The 23,763-nt window shown below is 37.9% G+C and overlaps 1 long non-coding RNA gene across 1 annotated transcript in view; it reads left to right on the top strand.

The window, feature by feature from the left end:
• The window catches only part of LOC113602024 (uncharacterized), a 69,423-nt gene extending 60,061 nt beyond the window's left edge, over window positions 1–9,362 (top strand). The window contains exons 3-4 of the long non-coding RNA XR_008296053.1: window positions 1,017–1,185; window positions 2,001–9,362. This is a non-coding gene — a long non-coding RNA (uncharacterized LOC113602024). The remainder of the gene's footprint in view (window positions 1–1,016; window positions 1,186–2,000) is intronic.
• Window positions 9,363–23,763: the final 14,401 nt, after the last annotated feature.

Raw genomic sequence — 23,763 nt, 5'->3', positions numbered from 1 at the left:
TTGTTAATCTGTCTCATGTCAATTTGATTCTTAGTCTAGCTAGAAAGACCTTGAAAGACAGAGGGAAATTCTTCCTCCCCAACAGTGGCTTCGATTATCATGATGCAGGGAGAAAGAGAAAGTACTTGGGAAGTATCTATGAGGAGGAAGTAACAAAACTTAATCACAGTTAGAGAGGAAACATGATGTCATATTTACATACACAGACTCTGGAGCCAGAGGACATGGGTTCAAATTCCAACCTTGCCATTTACTAGTTTGGCAATCTTGAACAGTTTATATTTAATGTCTTTATCCTTTGGTTTTTGGTTAACCTGATGTTATGCCTATGAAATGAGTTAATTTTTGTACAGTGCATAGGAGTGCCTGACACATGATAAATGCTATATAAATCTTAAATAAATAAAATAAATACAAAGATACATGGAGTCTCCAAGGGTTCTGGCTTTTGTGATTTGTGTAGCTGGTGGACGATTATGCCATTCTCTGAACTGAAGAATTGAGATGAGTCGTTTGGTTTTTTTTCTTGAGGATTGAGGGGTGGGCAGGGACACAGATGGAAAATTGATCAAAACTGCTGAGAAATCAAAACTCTATTTCTAAGGAGAAATAGAGGACTATTTTAAAAAGTACATCCTGCATATATTCTAAATAATAACAACAACAACAATAATAATAATAATAATAAATAAAGTCCACACTAAACAAATCACTTTGCTGTAAATCAGGAATATCAAGTAAATATTGTCCCCCCAACCTTGCATTGCAGCAAATAAGATATTCAAGGCTTGATTCCCTTCTTCCCAAGAAACAATTAAACAGTGAACCAATACTGATTCAATTATCTTTTACTGCTTTGTGACATTAACAACTACTAGTTTAAGTTATCAAGCAAAGTAAAGAAATTCTACCAATAACATATCAAGAATTCCATGAACTCTAAAGATAGTTTTAAGTCTCCAAGTTAATAATGATCTTATTCTCATTAAAAAACAATTGTTTTCCCTTTCCTTCAGATGTATAACTGTTACCAAACAGTGATCCTGGTCTGGATCACCTGGTGGAAGAACCAAGCGGCACTTGGAGATCATCGAAGGCAGAAGGTTTATTTCACACAGCCAGGCTCAGAGGAGATCACTCTCCAGAGGTCTGAGTCCTGAGCGCAAGCATGGAGGATAATTTATGGTCTGTTACTTCTGCATTCCACATTAGTAGTGATTTGGCACACAGAGAAAGCAGGGTAGGAAGAAGAACTCAGAAGGGGAGTCTTTAGGCGGGGAAGGACTATTATAAATCAGCCTGAAATTTCTTTGCACGAGAATGTTGGGAATCTTTGTTTTTTCCAATTGTTTTTTTAGAGCACAGTGTTTCAAAACAAGTAGAAAGATTTGCAAGAGTATTTTGTCTGGCAACATTTCTATTTCTCTACTTATACAAACTAATTTGGTTAGTTGCATGAACTATTAACATGAATTTTTTTAAAAAATAAATTAATTGAGGGCTTGGGGAGTTTGTTTTATGTACCGCAACCTTAAAATAGAAAAAAAAAGAAAGCCCAGTGGTCAATTTGACGTGTTAATTGCTTAGAGGAAAAGAGAAATTGTTTTACTTGTATAAAGAGTCTAATTCTAGAATTTTGTGAATTTATGCAAGGTAAGGGGAAAAATATTTCCTTTCTAGATTCCTTTAAGCATAAAGTAGATCATAATTACATAGTCCACTTACTTATATCCTTATAGTTTGCATGTATTTTGAAGTTTAACAAGTGTTTTTATAAGTATTATCTTACTTGATCCTCAGAAGAACCCAACAATGCATTATATAATAAGGCATAATGGCTATTTTACTGATATGGTAACCAAGAAATAGATGTGAAGGCCACATAGTGAATACTAGGTGTAACATACATCTGAACTTAAGTCTTCTGACTCCAAGACCAGAGTTATTTATTTCATTCTACTGTGATTTCCATTATGTATGTTTTCTTCATTTGATTCCAGAAACTTGAGTCATCTAAAAGAAGCCCAAGGACCTGATGAGATCACCAACAACAGCTGTTCTTATATTTTTAGAAGTATTTCAGAACTAAACGTAGAGGTCCAGGGCCAGTTCAAGTCCACGTCTTCATTCTATTTTCTGATAATCTTTGTTTTCAAAGTAGCAAAGGTTTTATTTACATTTTAATTCATCTTCCAGAGAAAGGAACTTACACTGTACATGGATACATTTAGCCTGTCATACAGTTCATGGTAGGAAAAATTGCTTTACTAACTACATGAGTTGAAACACCTATGCCTCAGGTGTAGACAGGTTACAGACCTGTCACTTGCAGCCCAAAGTCCTGAGGGTAAGATAGTGATTATGCAGGACTGAAGTCATCCTTATATTCAGAGTCATTGAAAACCTGTCTATTGAGGGCAGGGGCCATACTCAATACTGCATACCCAACTGAGTGCAGTGTCTGTCTGGGACATAATATGTACTTAGTAAATATTTGTTGAACAAATGAATAAATGGCTTTAATCATTCTCAGCCAGCCTCCAACATGACTATACGCCCTTTAACTTCCAGTTCTGCATTATCTATTCAGTCAGTCAAAAGGTATTGAGTACTTTCAACATACCAGACTGTTTTAGGTGCTGCAGACACATAAGGGAAAAAATTCATTGAATTCATATTCTAGTGGCAAGAGGCAGAAATAAACAAGACAAAAAGTTAAAATGGAAGATGGTGATAAGAGCCAGGGAAAAAATAAGTCAAGAGCTGGAGATAGGGAGTATTGGATTGATTTACATATTATGGGCAAAGTAACCAAGAACCACTTTAATTGATGAAACTATTGTTATCTCCATTTCATGTTTTCAGCCACTAAACTGGGATCTTGAATTTAATATTCTTTTTTATTATGCAGGCTTATAATCAAGTGTTTTTTACTAGATACTGAGTACATGTATAAATGCTGTAGAATTTGTCATCTAAGAACTTTAATAGTTTTTTTTTATTATTATTATTATTTGAGAGAGAGAGTGTGTGTGCAAGTGGAAGACATGGGCAGAGGGAGGGAGAGAATCTTAATGCTCAGCATGGGGCCAGACAAAGGGCTCAATCCTACGACCCTGGGGTCATAACCTGAGCTGAAATCAAGAGTTAGACGCTCAACCCACTGAGCCACCCAGCCACCTTAAGAACTTTAATTTTAAATGCTGCCCCCTAATAATGGTGAAGGTTTTGTAGGGCACACCCGGTACACATTAGATGGATTCCTGATATTGGGATGGTGTTCAGATTCAAGCTTTTGAAGCTCACAGTCTCAAACAGATAAACAAGATTCCCTTCCCTTCCTTCCTTCCTTCCTTCCTTCCTTCCTTCCTTCCTTCCTTCCTCTTGCTTTCCCAGTGGGTTTTACCAAGGAGAGAAGTTAAGTCTCCAGACCCTCAGGGACAGATCTTGTGCCTAAGAAGGAGCTCTTCCAGTAAAAAGATATGACAGGCTGTCAATTCAACTCTCCGGATTTCAATGACGTTACTTACCTAAGAACACATTTGACAGTTCATTTTCCTCTTGTTTAACCAATGCGTCTAGAAACGGATTTGGTACAATGTTATGACATTTAAATGTATGTTGTCAATTATTGTTTGTTAAGTGCTATGTAATTATTAGTGATGTAGTTTGATTTTAAAGAAAATCTTCTCTTATAAATTTATTATTTCTAAGAAAAAAATTCTTCTTTCTGATTTTACTTCCCTCAGATTAAATGCCTTTTAGAGTATTTATGACATAATAAAATGAGCATTTTGAATGCTTTAAATCCCTAATAAGTAATACTTTAGAGGTCCCTTGCTATTTCACTGTTATTCTTGGGCTGATCCACTGATTTGCAAATGTAACATATCATTATTATTCATTTTTCATTCCTTCTGAGACTAATACTATTTGTGCCTCCTCTAAAATAAAAACTCTAAAATACTGTTCAGTTCTACACTAGGGAAAATTTTTTATTTTCTTAACTAATGGCTCCATAAGCGCAATTTATTTTGATGAAGTCCTATGATAGGAGTTTTGGTATTTAACAGATTTTCTTTATACCTTGTTGTCATATCTTGTAAGACACTTTTGTAATACCTGGCTTTTTGCAGACTAATTTTTTCATTTTGCTGATATTGTAAAAATTACATATTATAAAACAAGTGTTTAGTAAGAGATATAAAAATATCACCTGGCATTAAAGAGTTGTTTACTAAAATCCATTTAGAAATATTACCTTCCAAAGGGAACAGAGGGGTGAAATAGATAAAAGGAATTAAGAGCGCGCTTACCTTGATGAGCACCAAGTAATAAATAGAATTGTTGAATCACTATACTGTACATCTGAAACTAATATCACACTGTATGTTAATTATACTTCATTTAAAAAAAAGAAAAAATATGTTGCTTGCAAAATGTACATTCCGTGAGGGCAGGGATCTTTACTTTGTTCACCTATGTAACCCAAATACTTAAAAGAGTGTTTAGCACATAAAAGATGCTCAATAATGGGCTGCCTGGGTGGCTCAGTTGGTTAAGTGTCTGACTTTGGCTTAGGTCATGATCTAGTGGTTTGTGAGTTTGAGCTTGCATAGGGCTCTGTGCTGACAGCTCAGAGATTGTAGCCTGCTTCAGATTCTGTGTCTCCCTCTCTCTCTGCCCCTCCCCTGCTCTCTCTCTCTCTCTCTCTCTCAAAATAAATAAACATAAAACAAACTAACTAAAAGAGATGCTCAATAAATATTGGTTGGGTAAATTTTTGTATGTATTGTTTCCAAAAGTAATATGTTCAAAAATTGCTTTCTTCTTGCTATGGACTGAATAGGTTTCCCACAAAACTCATATATTGAAGCCCTAATCCCCAGTATCACTGTATTTGGAAATAGGATTTTTAGGATATAATTAAGGCTAAATGAGGCTCATAAGGGTAGGGTCCTAATCTAATAGGATTGGAGACCTTATAAAATAGGAAGAGAGATGTCTTACCCCTTTCTTCTTAGCTCAGAGGGCATATAAACCTCAGTTGCCTGGCGGGAAGCCTCATGTGTTTCGAGTTCCTGTACATACAAATTAATTTTTTTCTCTTGCTAATCTATTTTATGTCAATTTAATTATTAGACCAGCCAAAAAAACCTATAAAGAAGAAGGAAAAAATTTTCCTCTCCTACAATTCTTATATGCTTACAAAGAATTGCTCTAGGTTCTCAGTTCTAAAACCAATAGAGCTGATTCACAAACACTGGAAATACTTGGATGATTGATGGGGTTTAATTACACCATTAGAGCAAAAAGACAACTTGAAGCAATAGTAGCTGATGGCTGGTAGGCAACAGCTAGTCAGCGCATGCAGCGGTCTGGGACATGCTGATTTAACAGGGTAGAAACCAGCAGGCACACTATATGCAGGGAGACAGGCACCGCTCCAAAGAGCAAAAACACTCTGGAAAGATGGCATCAGAATCTGTGCTGTAAGGATGAAAAGTTGCTGGGCATCCAAGAGGCCCTTGTTCCCACATGGCAGAAATTTCAAGCAGCAGGGTTATTTTTAGATTAAAAAAAAAAAAAAAAGAAAAAAACCCTGAAAGGCATAAATTGCATACACATTTATTTTTATTTGCTGCCTAATTAATGATAAAAAGTTTTTTCTTGAGACAATGAAAGTTGAGGGTTTTGTTTATTTGTTTTTAAAGAAAGTGGGGAAAGTGAGCAATGTTTGACTAGGTGGACTGCTGAGTAGAACCATGATCTTCTACCCTCATCACTTGTAGACTCACACTTTATGATCTTTATCAACTTAACCTCATTATAACCTCTGCTACTCTGTAAAGTTACAAATAGACCTGACAATTGGCTTTAAAAATATTGCAGGTCACTCTAAGGCAATTTGTCCTACAAACTAAAAGTTAGGATTTAACAAAATAGAATAATATTGGCAAAACATGGCCCCCCATATAAAATTCCTAAACTTCACTCCTTCTCTTCTCTGTTCTTCCATATTTTTATATTCCTATTTAAATAATGAACTGACAGGTGCTTGGGTGGCTCAGTCGGTTGGGTGTCTCACTTTGGCTTAGGTCATGATTTCAGAATTTGTGAGTTTAAGCCCTGCGTCGGGCTCTGGGCAAACAGCTCAGAGCCAAGAGCCTGCTTTGGATTCTGTGTCTCCCTCTCTCTCTGCCACCCCCCCCCCCTCTCAAAAATAAATAAACATTAAAAAAATTTTTTTTAAATAACGAACTGAAATGGTTCTTACTCCTTGTAATCTTCCTTAACTGCCCAAGTCAGCATTTTCCCTCTCTTGTCAGTGTTCCTATGACACTCAGCTTACAATTCTATTATATTTATTTAATTCTGTCCTAACTCTACCATATTATAAAAAATACACTCTTACAAAAGTAACAAATGACTTGTTTATGACAATACCCAAGGCCATCTTCAAGCTTATTTAACTGAAGGATAAATTGTTTCAAGACTTGATCCTATTTATCACTTTGCTCTGTATTTTTTATTGTAGTTTTCTTTGCTCTCTGCCTAATTTACCTGATTATAGTATCCCACAAATGAGTATTTGTTATAAATGGTTCTGGGCACCATTATCTATGCATATATAGATATGCATAGAATTCAAAATTCAAAGTTAGGAGTCTTGAGGTGTAAAATTGCCCCTCGCTAAAAGAGGAATATATAAAATAAAGCACTGAATGCCTACTAGAATTTCATAGTCTCCTAAAAGTGTAGCAACCATAAAATCAACATCAGATTCTATAGGCACTGAATTGTAAACAAATAATACTGGTCAGCAAACAGTTATCTGATCTGTAAGAGCAAAAGAAGAAAAACAAAGGCTTTGAAGGAAGTCAGCACTTGTAAATACTTCTCATCTGTGTGTAATGTTAGTGAAACCATAGAAGCTGCTTTTTCATATTGTAAGCAACAGTCTCTAACCCTGAGAGGCACATTGACCCAAAAAGATGAAAAAAAGAAAGAAGACCTAGAACATTATTCCAATTGGCATAGATTTTGACTAAAGGGAATCTTGAAATATGTTCTTATTCTATCACTATGAATATCATAGGTGGTGGTTTATATTTTGACACCAATGGTATCATCTGGAAATATTGGTGCTCCATGGCTGAATAGTCTGTATGTGATTGCATCTCAGTTTGCAGAAGTAGTATGGTGACAGCTAACACAACACTATGCGCTTTGCTATTCTTTCATCAAACCTTTATGGTTTCTGTTCGAGGGGAAATTTTCCTCTGTCCTTCTGAGTTTCTTTGGGCTGGTCTAATAATTCAATTAACATAAAACAGATTGACAGGAGAAAATCAAATTTAATTTTGTACCTTTCAGAACCCCACCTATATGAGACGTTCAAAGACAGAGAGGTAAAGTGAGGTATGTGTGCCATCCTGAGGTAAGCACTGGGATAGGAGCCTGGGGCTTCAACGAGGGGAGGGGGAGGGCAGTCCACAGGCAATAAGAAAAAGATCTGATGTTTGGTAATTAGATGTTTGCCCTGCCATGCAGGTGGGGCACTCAGATAAAATTTATCTCTGATAATAGCTCTTGTTCTGGGAAAGACACCCAGTTTAGATTCTTCTAGGTAGTTAAGGGAGGAACAAAAGTTTCTCTTGAGCCTACAGAGTCTCAACTGCCTCCAGCTCAAAGTAGTCCATATGCCAAAATAGCACTTTGGAGAGACTTTTTCTGAACATTTCCATTTCCTTTACATTTTAAGTGTACCAGTTGCACAAGATGCAAACAAAACGATAAATACACATGCTCCTAGAAGGAGTAATAGAAGTGATTGTGCTTCTAGGAATAAAGGAAAGGCTTAGAAAAGGAGCAGCCTGACCTAGTTTTAGGAATGATTAGTTTGCTAAATAGGTGGGGATGGGTGGGGAAAGAGAGGTTTCCCAGACAGAGGGAATGAGTACGAAGGCCCCAGGCCCCGAGGTGTGAACAGATAGGTATGGTCAGAGAGATCTAAGTAGAGAGATTTTGCTGACGCACAAAGTTCACAGGAGAGAATTTCATTTAGGAGAACTTTGAAGATGTAGGCAGGAGTCAAACATTTCGTGTTTGGAAGCCAAGAAACTGGACTTTATCCTGCTGGCTAGTGGCTCTCTTTAGTGTGTATAAGAATCACCTGGGGAGTTTGTTAAACCATCCCACCCCTGATTCAGGAAGTCAAGGTGAGATCCAGAAAAAACGTTTTTAGCAAAAGTCCTCAGTGACATTTTTGAAGGTAGTTTTTGTTCATACCTTTAGAAAACAGCTATAGTAATTGAAAGATGTTCGGGCATTCTAACAAGGAGCACAACTTTCCTCAGGATAGCTTGGGATGAGAAAAAGAAGGAAATTGGATGCCCTTGATTTGATCTGACAGCACATATTTTTTGGTAAAACTCTTGGTCTGGGATGAGGAGACCTAGAACCCTAGTTCAGCTCCCTTACTATGTTTTCTCCGAGTAGTTAATCTAATTTATCTGATTCTCATTTGCATCTTTTGATAAAGGGTAATATGGTGAATCTTCCAAGTAAATACAAACTAAAGCTAAATACTTTTAAAATGTTTATGTTTTGGGGCGCCTGGGTGGCGCAGTCGGTTAAGCGTCCAACTTCAGCCAGGTCACGATCTCGCGGTCCGTGAGTTCGAGCCCCGCGTCAGGCTCTGGGCTGATGGCTCAGAGCCTGGAACCTGTTTCCGAATCTGTGTCTCCCTCTCTCTCTGCCCCTCCCCCGTTCATGCTCTGTCTCTCTCTGTCCCAAAAATAAATAAACGTTGAAAAAAATAAAATGTTTATGTTTTATGTAACTCTGATCGAAGTTTTATGGTTATAAACTATGCAAATGTTACAGACCAATGAAATCAAGGATATGACTCAAATTAGCAGTATTAATGGATACCAGCTAACACTCAAGTTTATGTTTTTGAAAACATTATGTCTTTCCTTTTACTCTTAAATATCAATGTAGACTTTGAGAAAAGGAATGCATAATTGCTTGTTCTAGTTAAAAATCTAGGTAAGCTTTTCTCCTCATTAATCTCATTATCTGTGTTTATTTATAAAAGATATTTATTTTAATTATTTATGATCTTTTTAAATGCTCCAATAGTTTCAGTGAAACAGCTCTTAATGATTTATCAATAATGCACTGGCATACTAAGAATGTCTTCACGCCATTATCAATATTGCCTACTCTTTCTGAACCTTAGATTCATTTTATAGATTGCCTAGTAGTTTGTAGAACAAAGTTTGATTTCCAGCCTTGTGAATACCTATGAAAATCTGAAGAGACTGCTCTTTCATGTCTGAATAAAAAGCTAAAAATACAGACTTTTCATTTTGCATTCCTCTTAATACACTGATGTAGCAAAATTAATGAATGGGTTATTTATTTATTTAACTTAGAATAAGTGATTTAAACTCTCAGGACCTCAGTTTCTTTTTTTCACTTATTTTCAATTAAGTAAACTTCCAGAATTTTTTTTGTAAACTGCTTACTTATTTGAACACCACATTAATTGGATTGAAGTCACAGTTTCTTACTTCCTATGAAAGGTATTTTTGTCTTTTTTTTTCCTCTTTGTTTCAAGACCACAGATTATAACTGGTTAGCCATCTTGAAAATACACCTATTGTAATCAGAAGAATTAAAAAGCAAAAACATTTATCTTTTCTTTTCCCTTGCTTTCCTTCCCCTGCCTTTGTAGAATATGACAGGACTGGACTAGGAAGCCTCCAATATTTTGAGCTCTAAAATTTTATGATTCTATAATTAGGAATAGAAAGTGTTGCTCATCCCTTGAGTTAAACATGAATAATAGATCATCCCAGGTCTCTGAAAAATATGCCTTTAATCTCATGTAACACCTCAAGCTCTTGGTATCTCGGAAGAGCTATACCAATCACATTTAGCTGCTTCGCTTATATAGTTTATGGCCAGAATTGGTTTGCTTTAGATAACACACTCTTGTGCTGTGCCACTGTTGCTAAGATACGGTTTTGTAAATAAAAGTTATTTTAAATATACATCTACATCCTGGTTCAGGGAAGGAAAAAACATTGAAAGCGGTTGGCTAAAAATTTAAACTATCTTTTGAGAGGACCAAGACAATGTTTTCAATAAATATTTAAAAGCCTTAAATAAAAATCTTTTAAGTGCACCTTAAAATTATTTTTGCTTTCCGATGAAACGGAGTGAAGAGAGCGTGAGGACCCACGGGGAGAGCGCGCAAGTTTGAGGTCAATAGCAATGATGAGTTATTTTGCAGCTCAGTGATTTGGCCAGTTTGAAAAGACACTGATATTGTTGCTATGTGGCTCTGTGAGGATATTTTGTTCTTCATGTTTACTTTCTGAGTTTTCATCCAAAAAAAAAAAAAAAAGGAGAGAATTTGATTATTATCATTTATCAAAAAGATTTAAAAAAAAAAGGCCGTATCTTAGGAATTGCTGCTGAAGGCTGAAAAGATTCCAACTGGACAGCCCTGTCCCCAAAAGCAGCTTGCACTTGGGCTACCTGATAGAGGTGATAGAGCAAGGCATCCCTTACATGTTGGGCATTAACAGGTAGAAAATCCTGTGGCCTCCAGACAATGCCTCCACCACAAACTGAAACCTCACCATTAGAGATCCATGTCTTAAAGCCCCAGTGACTTCCACTATTCAGGAGCCCCTTGGAAATGTGAAGGAGTGAGGCATAATCACTTTTTGGTTCATGCTTTAGGGGGGATTTCTGTGCAACTAGCTGTCAACAGGGTAAAAGGATGGTGAGAGACAAGGGGTCTAGAAAGCACCTTGTTTGCCAGGCAAGGAAGAAAAGGAGTAGGAAGCATACTATAGGGTTTCTTTTTTTATTTTTTATTTTTTATTTTTTTCAATATATGAAATTTATTGTCAAATTGGTTTCCATACAACACCCAGTGCTCATCCCAAAAGGTGCCCTCCTCAATACCCATCACCCACCCTCCCCACCCTCCCACCCCCCATCAACCCTCAGGTCTCAGTTTTTAAGAGTCTCTTATGCTTTGGCTCTCTCCCACTCTAACCTCTTTTTTTTTTCCTTCCCCTCCCCCATGGGTTTCTGTTAAGTTTCTCAGGATCCACATAAGAGTGAAACGGGAACCCTCTTGCACTGTTGGTGGGAATGCAAATTGGTGCAGCCACTCTGGAAAACAGTGTGGAGGTTCCTCAAAAAATTAAAAATAGACCTACCCTATGACCCAGCAGTAGCACTGCTAGGAATTTACCCAAGGGATACAGGAGTGCTGATGCATAGGGGCACTTGTACCCCAATGTTTATAGCAGCACTCTCAACAATAGCCAAATTATGGAAAGAGCCTAAATGTCCATCAACTGATGAATGGATAAAGAAATTGTGGTTTATATACACAATGGAGTACTACGTGGCAATACTATAGGGTTTCAAAGTCAGATTTTGCCTTCTTCAACCATTTCACCCAGGGCCAGCCCAGCTCCTCTAGCTTATATTTGGCTTTGTAAATGACACTTGTCCCATTAGCCCATTTCATTTACTTTTATGATTCTCAACAAAATTCTTATTAGCCACATTCAAATTATCAGGCTTTGCTTAATATGCCTCCTTCCTTCATTCCTCGTCTCAGCAGACTTGTCCTGTCTCTCAGCCTGTGTGTATTCAAGAAGTGTAACTTGATTTATGTTTATGAATCAAAAGTCCTTTCGCAATCTGATAAACTTCTGAGAATAGACTTAAAGCATCACCCCTGCTAGGAAGCCTTGTTAGGGCTTTGTAACATTGACTGATTCAGAAGGGCCACACTGAGAAAGTGCTCTCTCACCCACTCACAGGGTGTCAGTCACCCAGAGCCAGCAGACCAATCAGGAACTGTTTTATAAGCAGGTCAGCACCAACAGCTCTTTTCTTCCACTCCTTCTATCGCCATTAGCGTTATTACTATTATCATTATTACATGCCCAGCATCTTCACCAGACTCTTCAGCAGACCAGGAGTCAGTCGGTCCTCACAAACCTGGATATTATACGTCTTAGCCTTCCCACAACCCCCAGCAGCAGCGTCAGGCTCAGCACTTAGCACAGGCTTAGCTTTTAGTCACTATTTCTTAAGTAAATGAAAATGATAAGAGCAAGAGATCATTTCCCCATTTATTTTGAAATAATATCTGAAGGCAATGAACATTCTTAGTATTTCTCTCAGTTTCTTGGAGGGTAAAATAGGGCTGAAAATTTCAATCTGATTTGGTTGTTTTTGTATGTGCTGCTCTGAACAGTGAGGAGCATAGATCCTGCTCACAGGGATTGGGGCTCCAAAATGGTAGGTGATGAGTATTCGAATCCCTAGGGTTTTACTGACCTTTGCTACCCTGGTCTGTGCTTTTTCTTCTTTCTCTTTCATCTGACTCAGAATCACTTTCTTTCTGTGTATCTCCCTTGTCCAGGTTGTAAAAATGAATGAACAGAAGTGTAAAGAAATTACTAGCCTGATAGTAAATAAAAGGTTAACTTGGAAATCTCTAATGTCTGATTGGTTGGCTAACATAAAGTCCCAAATCATATATTTCTCCTGGATGTGCCCCTGGGAAAATCCTGGAAGAAAGTGTTGGACTAGGCAATTCAGCCTGTTTCACAGAAATGGAACTAAAAAGAAAACAAGTGGCTTTCAGTGCCAAAGAAAAATGAGGAATGTAAAGCTTGCCAAAAAGGGACACCAAACAAGTAGGCAACCATAATAATAACAAACTCAGGAGTTCAAATGTACTGTCTTCAAATAATTCTACGATTCTAAAGATTTGGAGATGTTATATACAGCCATTTCCTAGAATTTGCAATAAGCCACACTTTCTGGGTATTTGCAGCCAACCACAGCCATGGCTGTGATGTTGCTCCACAACTTACTAGTCTTGTCACCTGGGGTTTCTGAGCTCTCTAGCATCTAATGAACATGAAATAATAGGTGATTTTTAAAATGTGCATAGAATTAAATGCTCACTGAGCCCTACATGTGCCAGGCACCATCTTCTCACTACATGCATATTGTCACATTTAATGCGCTCATAACCTTATGAGGTGGGGACCACCATTTGCACATGTTTTAGATGACATAACTGAGATACATGAAAGTTAAGTCATCTGCTCAAGGTTACACAGATGGTAAGTGGGAGAATTGGGATTTAAGCCCAGGCTAAGGGCTTGAGAACCCGCACTCTTAACTACTATCCTTCAAATCAACATGTTTGCAAAATCTTAGAAATGGAAGACACTTTAGAAAGAGTTTAATACAACCCATTGTTTACATCTGAGGAACCTGGGCTTCCTAATCAGATTTGGCCGGGGTCAGCAACTGACAGATTCAGGAGGGGGAGCCAGTCTCCTGGTTTTGCATCTGTACCTCAAACCTCACTCTGCACTGGGCTAGCTGAACATTTTCAAGAAAGGAAAACACAGGAATATTTATTTTGAGAAAAGTCTTTTATGTGGTTTGATAATTTATATAAATTAATAAAATAAATTCAACCTGTCCTGCAGGGATTTCATTTCATATGCAGCATCAGAAAAAAAGAGTTGATAGAGCAGAAGGAAATAGGGAAAAGCAGAAATGAACAGAAATTAAAGCTTTTTTTTATTTACAAAATTTTTAATGTTTACTTATTTTTGAGAGAGACAGAGAGACACAGTATGAGTGGGGGAGGGGCAGAGAGAGAGGGAGACACAGAATCCGAAGCAGGCTCCAGACTCCGAGCTGTCAGCAGAACCCAACATGGGGTTCGAGCCCATGATCACAAGATCATGACCTGAGCTGAAGTCAGCCGCTTAGTCGACTGAGCCACCCAGGGGCCCCAAATCTGGTTTTGATTAATTGCTGTATATCCAAATATGAGGTGGTATTGCTATTGGATTTCTCATGCTTGATCCATTCGCTTACTAGGATTTTATCTACATAAGACAAAAAAAGAGAGGCTATAGAAACCTTTAAATTTTTAGACTCTTTTTGACTATGTGCAGTTTGGGGGATGGGTGTTCACTTTCCCTTAGTTATCACTGGTCTCCTACTGGATGTGTGGTGACACCACTAAGGTCTCATACTAGAGCAGCTCAGTACCATTCACATTATGTAATTTCTTCCTCACAACCATCCTGGGAGAGATGCAGTGGAGACTCAGTTGTTTCCTGTTGTCAAAGAAGAAAGTGTGACTCAGAAAGGGTAAGTGATATACATACCAGGTCCCTGCCTTGACCTTTTCAGCTCATGGTCTCTTGGGGGAATAGTTTCATTGATCACAATCTCTTTTTCTTATTCCAAGTTTGGTGGCATGTGGCCCAGGAAAGTATTGTAATTTATGTCTATATCTATCTCTGTATATCACTTTTTAATGTATGTTTTCATCCCACTAATGATAGAGGTGGAAAAATAATAAGAGATGAGAGTCACTCCCTCAAAACACAGACATTTGAAGTTGTGCAATTGGAACACATAGCTGTTGTGGACTTTGTCACAACAAGGGCTATCAGTGTGTATATCTGTGTGTGTGTCTGCGCCTGTGTCTGTGTGTGTGTCTGTGTCTGTGTGTGTATACCCTCAGACTCAAAGGCAAATTCAGAGGCAAGTGGTTAATTATTTAATGACTGTAGAAATATGGACCAGCCCAGATGTAAAGGTTAACAGGAATATTTTCAATTGGAAGTTTATTCGGTAGGAATACATCATAAACTAGACTTAACTCAAACCTAATCTAACCTCAGACCATTGAGCAGCAAGTTATAGGGAAAAGGAAAGAAGATATGGATATGAATGACATCAGTGCAGAAAATCAGACAAATGCCCAGGATATAACATGAGAAGCTCAAATTTCAGACCAGCCCCCATTTTCCTCCAGAGATCTGAACAGCTTTGACAGAATTGCCCCAGTCTGGTGGTTGCTTATAGATTATAGGTAAATAGTTCTATCTGACATAGCTAATTAGCATTTAAGATTTTGTTGGTTACTTAAAGTGGTCTTGTTTTTGTTTAACACACTACTTAAATAATTTTTAAAATTATTTAAACTTATTTAAATAATCTTTGATCTGACATTTGTATTACTTAGAGTGTAGGCTAAGTGACTTTAATAGGGATACCACAAAATACTTAGAGCACTTGATTACACTCACAGATACTCTGAGTTAGGAATTGGGAGAGGACAGAGCCGAGATGGTTTGCTTTGTTCTAAGATGTCCCGGACCCCAGACAGGAAGATGTGAAGGTCTGAGGGTCATCCAAATGACTGGAGGCTTCTTTACTGATGTGTTTGTACCTTGGCTGGGAGGACTTGAAGGCTGAACTTAGCTGGGGCTATGACCCTATACATGACCTCTCCATGGGACTCGGGCCTAACACAGCAAGGCAGCTGGGTTCCAATAGGCATCCTGAGACTGAGAGTCTGAGAAAGAGCAAGTGGAAGTCACATGGCCTCTTCTGGCCAAGCCTTGAAAGTCACATAGTATCACTTTTGCCATAATTCATTGGTTTGCAGAAGTCACAAGTCTTTCAAAGGGAGGAGACATAGACTCCACCCCTTTATGTCCGGTTTTAAAAACTATCACAAGTTGATTAAATAAATGAACACTCCAAAGGTGAGCATTCCAGGGCTGGTGATGGCTCTTGTCTTCACCTACATTTCCAAGATTTCTCCAAGTGTCATGATTTTCTAGGCAACAGAAAGGGAAGAGTGCAAAGTAGGCATCCAAAAAGAGATAAGCTGGAAATGATACACCTCAGAATCTTTCATACCTCATTGGCCTGAACTTAGTCAAATTGCCTTATATTGGCAAGAGAGCCTGGGAGAATAGTGTGTAGCTTGCAGATGTGAAGGGATGCATGTGCCCAGGTGAAGGCTGGGGAATCTATTGCTAGTGTAAGAAGGAGAGAAGAGATACTGGGATTCAGAGGACCTCAGCCTGCCCCTCTTTATTCCCTCCTCCTCCAAATTCCCCCCCACCCTCTTCTTTCTATTAATACAACTCTTCCTCCTCCACAAAAAAGACAACTCAAAATTTCTTCTGTTTTTTCCATGCAGCAGAAAGTTAGGATTTCTGGGTGATATTCTGTCTTCTCCATCAGATCTGGCCGTGGCTTCTCCTGGTCTGGCAGACATCAAATAAGAACCAAAAAAAATGTGTCAATGCACAACTTTCCAGCTGTCTCTGGACAAATAACCTGTGGTTATTACAGGATAGAGAAATAAACTATCCTTTTTTTAAATCCACTGTATGTTTTGTTTGTTTCTGTCAAATGAATGCAGCATATATCACAAAATCACTTGAATTTCCAACGTTTTATATTTAAAGATAACTTCTTAAACAACAAAACTATGCATTTTAGCAATTTAGGATTCAATGAAGTAGAGTCTATTTTGCTTATTTCCAGTTATCTCGCTCAATGCTCTCAACAACGTACAATATGGAGCACAAAGAGAAGAGCAGATGGTCTGGAAAAAGAATCAAAGCAAATTTGGCACTCATTGTTACTGTCATTGCCACTTCTTTTGCTTTCAAATGAGAAAAATCATTATGGTTCATTTGGGGAAATTTTCCTACAGACTCAGTGAAACGCTGGGATGTTCTGTGGTAGGATTAGAAGGAAATCTTCTCCTTCTTACCCACTCCTTGTCCAGACGACTGATGAGGCGACCTGAATATTGCTTGTGGAACGATTAGGTGAGGACTTTGTATTCACCAATTGACTTGTGAGCTCCCGCTTAACCCTTAACTATTTGGGGATGATTCAGACAGTGGCAACATGTAGTAGGTATTGAAATAAATTTCTAGGCCAAAGACAGAGCCACTCCTGCCCTGGGGGGTCGCATGAGCAAATTGCGGCTTAGATAACTTTTCACTCCCCTGTAAATGAGTGGACTCAGCCAGAAATGCAGTGTGTCCAGTCAGCCAATCCCCAAACACCAAGCCACCTGTGGGCTCTATACTTATTTCCTTGTTGCTTATTCATTTCCTACTTTTCTCTTCCCTGTTCCTTTCTCTCTCTCTCTCTCTCTCTTTATTTTAGAGAGAGAGAGAGAGAACATGAATGGGGGAGAGAGGCAGAGGAAGAGACAGAATCTTAAGCAGTCTCCACCTCAGTGCAGAGCCAGACGCGTGGCTTCATCTCATGACCCTAGGATCATGACCTGAGCCGAACCAAGTGTCAGATGCTCAGCTGACTGAGCCATCCAGTCACCCCTCCTTTCTCTTCATCCTATAAAACTCCATGCTTTCAGCCCCATTTTGGGGTTCTCTAAACCCTTGGAAATAGATGCTGCCTGCTTCATGGAGTGTTAAATAAGGTTTGTTTGTATCACCCAAATTGTCTTCTTTAATCATTTTAAACACAAGTTACATTTATTTTTTGGAAGTGTCTGTGTTCCTTGATTCTTTTCAAAGTCCTCAAATGTCTATTTTATAATTCTAAGATCAAAATGATACAGTAACACCTCAATTAATCAGATGGCTAGGGTAAGGTAAAGTCCTGTCAACTAGAGTTTAAGGGAAATAAACATTATTTTCATTTCAAAAATTATGACTGAAAAATTATTAACAAGTTATTAGTGAATCAGGGTTCCTGTACAGAACCTAGTTCTAATGACCCTTGCTTTAAACCTACCTGGAGTGTTGGTAGTGGGCAGGGGGCAGGGTTCTATCCAGAGTCTACTTACAGAAAGTATCAACATTCCTCACCATAAGCAACGTATCCCAAGAGGAAAAGACCATTTAGAGCAAAGGCCAAAGTCTGAAAAGAAAAGTGTTTCTGAATATAGTTCTGAGAGTGTCCTTAAGTTCAGTCTCCATGAACTCAACCAAGTCCCAGAGCAAGGGATTTGCAATAAAAATAGGCCAAAAAGGAAAAAACTGTCTGGGAAATGTCAAGTACATGTTTGAGCTTCAAATATGAGATGGGGCTGGCAGTACAGATGTAAGCACCTTCACACCGGGCGTCTGCAGTTGCCGCTGGCCAGCAGTGGACATTAGCAGCAATGAGGACTGCCATAGATGTTTAGAGAACTGATGTTTCATGAACTCAGACAAGGAAAATGAAAAGAAAAAGCAGATTTGGGTTTGTATGCAAGGTGGCGGCTGGTGGCAGCAGTCACAGAAGGTAGATTTGCAAAACTTGTGAGAGATCCATGCGGAGATAGCAAAGACGCATTTGGAAATGAGGATTTAAAGAGAAGAAGTCTAGGATGGAGAGAGAGAGATTATACAGCTGAAACTTGAACAATGCAGGAATTAGGAGTGCTGACCTCCCATGAAGTTGAAAATCTGTGTGTGACATTTGACTCTCCAAAACTTAACTATTAATAGCCTACTATGGGAAACCTGACTGATAACAAAAACAGTAGATTAACACATGCTTTATATGTTGCATTATTATATGCTGTATTCTTACAATAAAGTAAACTAGAAAAAAATTAAGAAAATCATAAAGAAGAGAAAATACATATTCACTACCGTACCGTAAAAAATCCAATTATAAATGAACCTGCGTTGTTCAAGGGTCAACTGTAATTTAATTGATATTGTTGCATCTCACATAGATCATCTCCTATACTATATTTAATCATCTGTTATCAAAATGTAACATCTCCCTTCTCCTTGTTCTATTGAATAGAAAACACCTTATCATCATTTTATAATTTAATAAGTGGGATCATTTTATAATATGAGTGAGATCGCAATAAGAGTCATTTTAGAAATAAAAAATGCAAAGGCAGTTACTGAGAATGAATCCTCTGCCAGTAATATTTAAGCATAATACTTCATTAAAAAAGACACTTTCAATTATTGTATACATTTCTTACGTTGCCGAAAGGCAGCGTGGGATAAAGTTTAAGGGCGTATTTTCTGGATAGACTGCAGGCTTTGTTCCCAGCCCTGCCTCCCCTGAGCTGTGTGGTCTTGAACAACTCGACTTAAGTTCTCTGTGATTCAGCGATCTCATGTGAAATGAGGATAGCTTGGGGATAACATATTGCACAGGATTCTTATAAGAATTAAATGAGATGTTACAGGTTAAGCATTTACAAGAAAGCCTGGCATACATAAAGTGTTCCACACACAGTATCTATTATTTTCTTCAATGAGCTAGTTGTTATTCTTCTGACATAAGTTTACTCAGAATGGGGAAGACTGGTATCAAATTTCCGTTTATATTTATATCAAGTGAACCCAATAGTGCTACATGACATATGTAGAAATTGTGCTCACTTCAAAAGGATTTCAATAGAAGGTGAATATGTACATTTAATTATAGGGAAATGGAGATGTTTTCCAGCACTAAGGAAAATAAAAGCACATTCAATATTTTTTTTCAATATTTAAAAAATATATTTAGTTTGGGAGAAATTTAGCTGTTTAGTATTGTTTCCAGTAATCAACCAGCTAATAGTTTCAGTTTTTCCTAATAATAAAAATGCAATCCAAGTCTTAGTAAACCAACTGTGTGAAGGACAAAAGGGAGAGCTTATAAAAACTGGAAATGGAAACAAACGCAATTAATAAGCCTTAATTGCAAAAAAAAAAAAACTGAGGGCAATATTTGTTCTTGGGCTTTGCTGTGATGCATTCTGAAGCACAGCAAATTAGCTTGGAGAGTGCATTGCCCACGTAGACAAGAAGATGTGGGCAGAATCCTGCAGCATCAAAGAGGGAAAGGAAATTGCAGGGAAAGAGAGGTTTAAAAAATAAAGGATGCCACATCAAAAGTTTCAAATCAAAAACAAGAGAACCCTGACCCCTTCCCTGAACAAGAACCTCTCTGTGTGTATCTTGTGTTCAAGGAAAGAAGAGCTGTGAGGAGATCATTTAGGAGCAGAATCACCCTGCTTCATGATGCTCAATTCACCTTCTGGGCTATAAAAATGACCTAATTCTTTCTCTTAACTTTCTAGATACTTACATGCTTTCCTCTGAACAGTCAATGGTTCTTTTTTTAAAGCTTTGTTTCTGTCTTACAGTTTTCTCAAAATAAGCACTGTGTTGAAAATTATGTATATTAAAATGCAACAAAGCAGCCTCACACCATTTTCTTTTCTGCATACATATGTAGTATGCATTTGATAGGAACATTCCTGGTTGAAGTTGTACTAAAAAATATGAAAGGTAAAAATGAAAAAATACAATGTGGAGGATACGGAAGGGTAAGAACATGAGGACGCTAAAGCATATGTCAGTCTATCTAACATAGCTTCCTATACAACGCACAACAATTAGACACATCTTTTGGAGAAACCAGCACAAAAACAAAGGAAAAACCTACCATGTAGTAAGTTTTGCTTCCAGGAAACCGCCTACACTATTGATATGGAAATCTATATCCTTAAGGTAGCTTTGCCAGAAATAATTTTTTCTTCTCCGTGTTCACATGTTCAGATATCTTTTTATTTTTTCCCCTCTACTTTAGAAGAAAATTTGTACTACGAGACATACCCCTGGCTTAGCCTGTGTTCTAATGCATTTTTCCATCAGTAAAATACAAACTTAGTATTCATTATCTTTGGCCTCACAGAAAATTGGTCTAAATGGATTCCAGGAGTGTTGGCTAAAGATGACTTCCACGCAGTGACTATCCCTGGCTGCCAGGTTGCTGTGCCCTCTGGGGGACTAACATGCTCTGATTCAGATTCCAAATACTTGGGAAAGAAAACAGATTAGGAAGAGCTAAGGTCACGCATCCATCTCTGGTCCATCTATCTATGGTCAGGCTTGGGAAGAATAGGGTCACATAAAAACATGGCAGGTATCAAGGAAGCGTGGCAATGGGCTGAGAGGAAACCACCAAAATTATCTACTATAGGCTCTATCTAGGGTTTATTCACCAACAGGATTAAAAGCAATCAGGGAAAGAAATGGGTTGGAAGAGCTAGACTTTGGATGTGACTTTTAAAAAAAAAGGAAAAGAGTTGTCAAATTGTTCTCCAGGGTGGAGGACACAGCAGTGTCTCTAGCACTGTGGCAGTGACAAAACAGGAAGCCCAGTGGTATCTTGTCTCAGCTACAGGCTGGAGAGCTTGTTCTTTACCCAAGGTCAAAGAAAAGCAGGATACTTCAGATGACACAATTCCCCTCCCAAGGCCACTGAAACAGAAAAGGACAGTTGCGGATAACCATGTATGGCACATGTGGCCAAAGCAAGTTTCCATGGTTAGTCTTTTCCATTTCCAATTTTTCTCGGACAAGTGGCACTGTATACATATGACGTTACCAAAATTTTACATAGCCCTGAATGTTTTATTTTCAATAGCAGAGCTGTAGTAATAATCGCACAAGTTTTGTTTTTAATAAAGGTAATTACTTTATTTAGTTGCAATAATCTTCTATTCCATAATATAAACTATAAGAAAGAAGAAAGGGAATATTTTTTGCTTAACCATTACTTTTAAATAAACATGCTCAGCAAGTAAAAAAACAAGGTTATTGACTGAAACCTCATACTTTATACAATGGCTAACTCAAAATAGACCACAGACATGGGGCACCTTGGGTGGCTCAGTCAGTTAAGCTTAATCGACTTTGGCTCAGGTCATGATCTCACAGCTTATGAGTTTGAGTCCCGCATCGGTCTCTGTGCTGACAGCTCAGAGCCTGGAACCTGCTTTGGATTCCGTGTCTCTCTTTCTGCCACTCACACTCTGTCTCTCTCAAAAATAAATAAATGTTAAAAAAATTTAAAAAAAATAGACCACAGACATAAATTTAAAACATAAAACTACAAATTTTTTATCTAGTAATAGGAGAAAATCTTCAAATGCTAGGAAAAAAAATCTTAGACTTGACATCAAAAGCACAATCCGTAAAAGGAAAGATTGGGCCTTATCAAAATTGACACCTGTTACTCTGCAAAAGACCTTTTTAAGAGGATGAAAAGACAAGCTACAGACTGGGAAAAAATATTCGTGGACCGCATACCTGAAAAAGGACTAATATCCAAAATGCATAAAGAACTCTGAAAAATGAATAATAAAAAACCAAATGATTTAATTACAAAACAGGCAAAGACATGAAAAGACATTTCCCAGTTAACGATATACAAGTGACAAGCATATGAAAAGACATTCAAGTTCTGGAGCTATCAGGGAAATGCTAATTACTACCCTAGTACCAGGATGGCTAAAATAAAAAATAGTGACAACACCAAATGCAGGCAAGGATGCAGAGAGACTAGATCATTCATACAACGCTGGTGTGGATGTAACACGGTACAGGCAATCTGCAAAATAGTTGGCAGTGTCTCCTAAAACTAAACATGTAATTATCATGCAATTTACCAATCTCACTCTTGGGCATTTACTCCAAAGAAATAGAAATTTCTGTTTGCACAGAAAACCTATACATGAATGCTTACAGCAACTTTATTTGTAATAACCAAAAAATAGGAAACAACTCATTCTAAAATAGGTGAATGGTTAAACAACCTGTGATACGTTGCGCTAGAAAACAGCACCCTATATTAAAAAGGAATGAACTATTGACGAATCTCCAGGAAATTATGCTGAGTGAAAAAACCCATTCCCAAGTGGTTACATACTGTGTGCTTCCTTTTATGCAATATTCTTGAAATGAAAAAAAAAGTATAGAAATGGAGAACAGATTGTGGCTGCCAGGGGGAAGGGGTGGGATAAGGAAGAGTGGGAGCAAGTCAGTGAGGTTATTCAAGAGCCACACAAGGTATTGTGTGATGGAACAATTCTGTGTCTTGACTGTGGTGGTGGTCACACGAATCTACACACGTGAGAAAATGATATATAAAGCTAAACACGCACACACACAAATGAATGCATGTAAAACTTGTTGCATCTAAATAAGGTTGATGGGTTCTTTCGAAGCCAATTACTTGATTATGCTACTGGACGATAATTATGACAGATGTTACAATAGGGGAGATATTGAGTGAAGGTTATGGGGGGCATCTCTGTATTATTTTTTATAGCTGCATGTGAATTCAGCATTTCAAAAAGTGTAAAAAAAAAGAAGATAAAACCTATTTCCTCAGAGGGGATATCTATAGCAATGTTCTAGCAGAAGAACACAGAAATGCTTAATTTGCAGATATGTGACTTAAGGCACATTTACATGAAACTCAGTTATAAATTTATGAACTGGGTCTCATACCTAAAATAAAAGATAATTGTAACTTTAGAGATACTTACATTTTATTTTAATTCAGTAATCTTCCTGACCAAACACTGAATTCCGTCTATTTCTACCACTCATTACCACTTGTTCTTTCCACAGTAAAGGGACAGGGATTTTGGATACCAGTCATCATTCGCAGAGTTTCAGAACCTCACACAGGATAGGAGAATTGGCAATAGAATTGCTTGTTCATGAATGGGTCTGCTCCTTTACATGCCTGGGTGAGAACTGGGTATGGACCAGGTGGTTTGTGATTTTTTGTTTGTTCTTTTAAGTCCTGAAGTATTTCACTAAAAATCTCCTAAATTGGTGAAGCTCTCAAAACTTCTTCTTAATTATTAGAAAATTATTCTATTCTAGATTGGGGGGGATTTGGGATCTTGTCTTCAAATCTTCAATCTCTTGGGGCGCCTGGGTGGCTGAGTTGGTTGAGCATCCAAGTCTTGATTTTGCCTGAGGACATGATCTCACAGTAGTAAGATCAAGCTCTACATCAGGCTGAAGATGGGCATGGAGCCTGCTTAAGATTCTCTCTCTCCCTCTCCGTCTGCCTCTCCTCTGCTCATGC

This window comes from Acinonyx jubatus, chromosome B1 (genome assembly GCF_027475565.1).
Source record: "Acinonyx jubatus isolate Ajub_Pintada_27869175 chromosome B1, VMU_Ajub_asm_v1.0, whole genome shotgun sequence".
Lineage (NCBI taxonomy): Eukaryota > Metazoa > Chordata > Mammalia > Carnivora > Felidae > Acinonyx > Acinonyx jubatus.
This window is presented reverse-complemented; position numbering and strand designations above follow the sequence as displayed.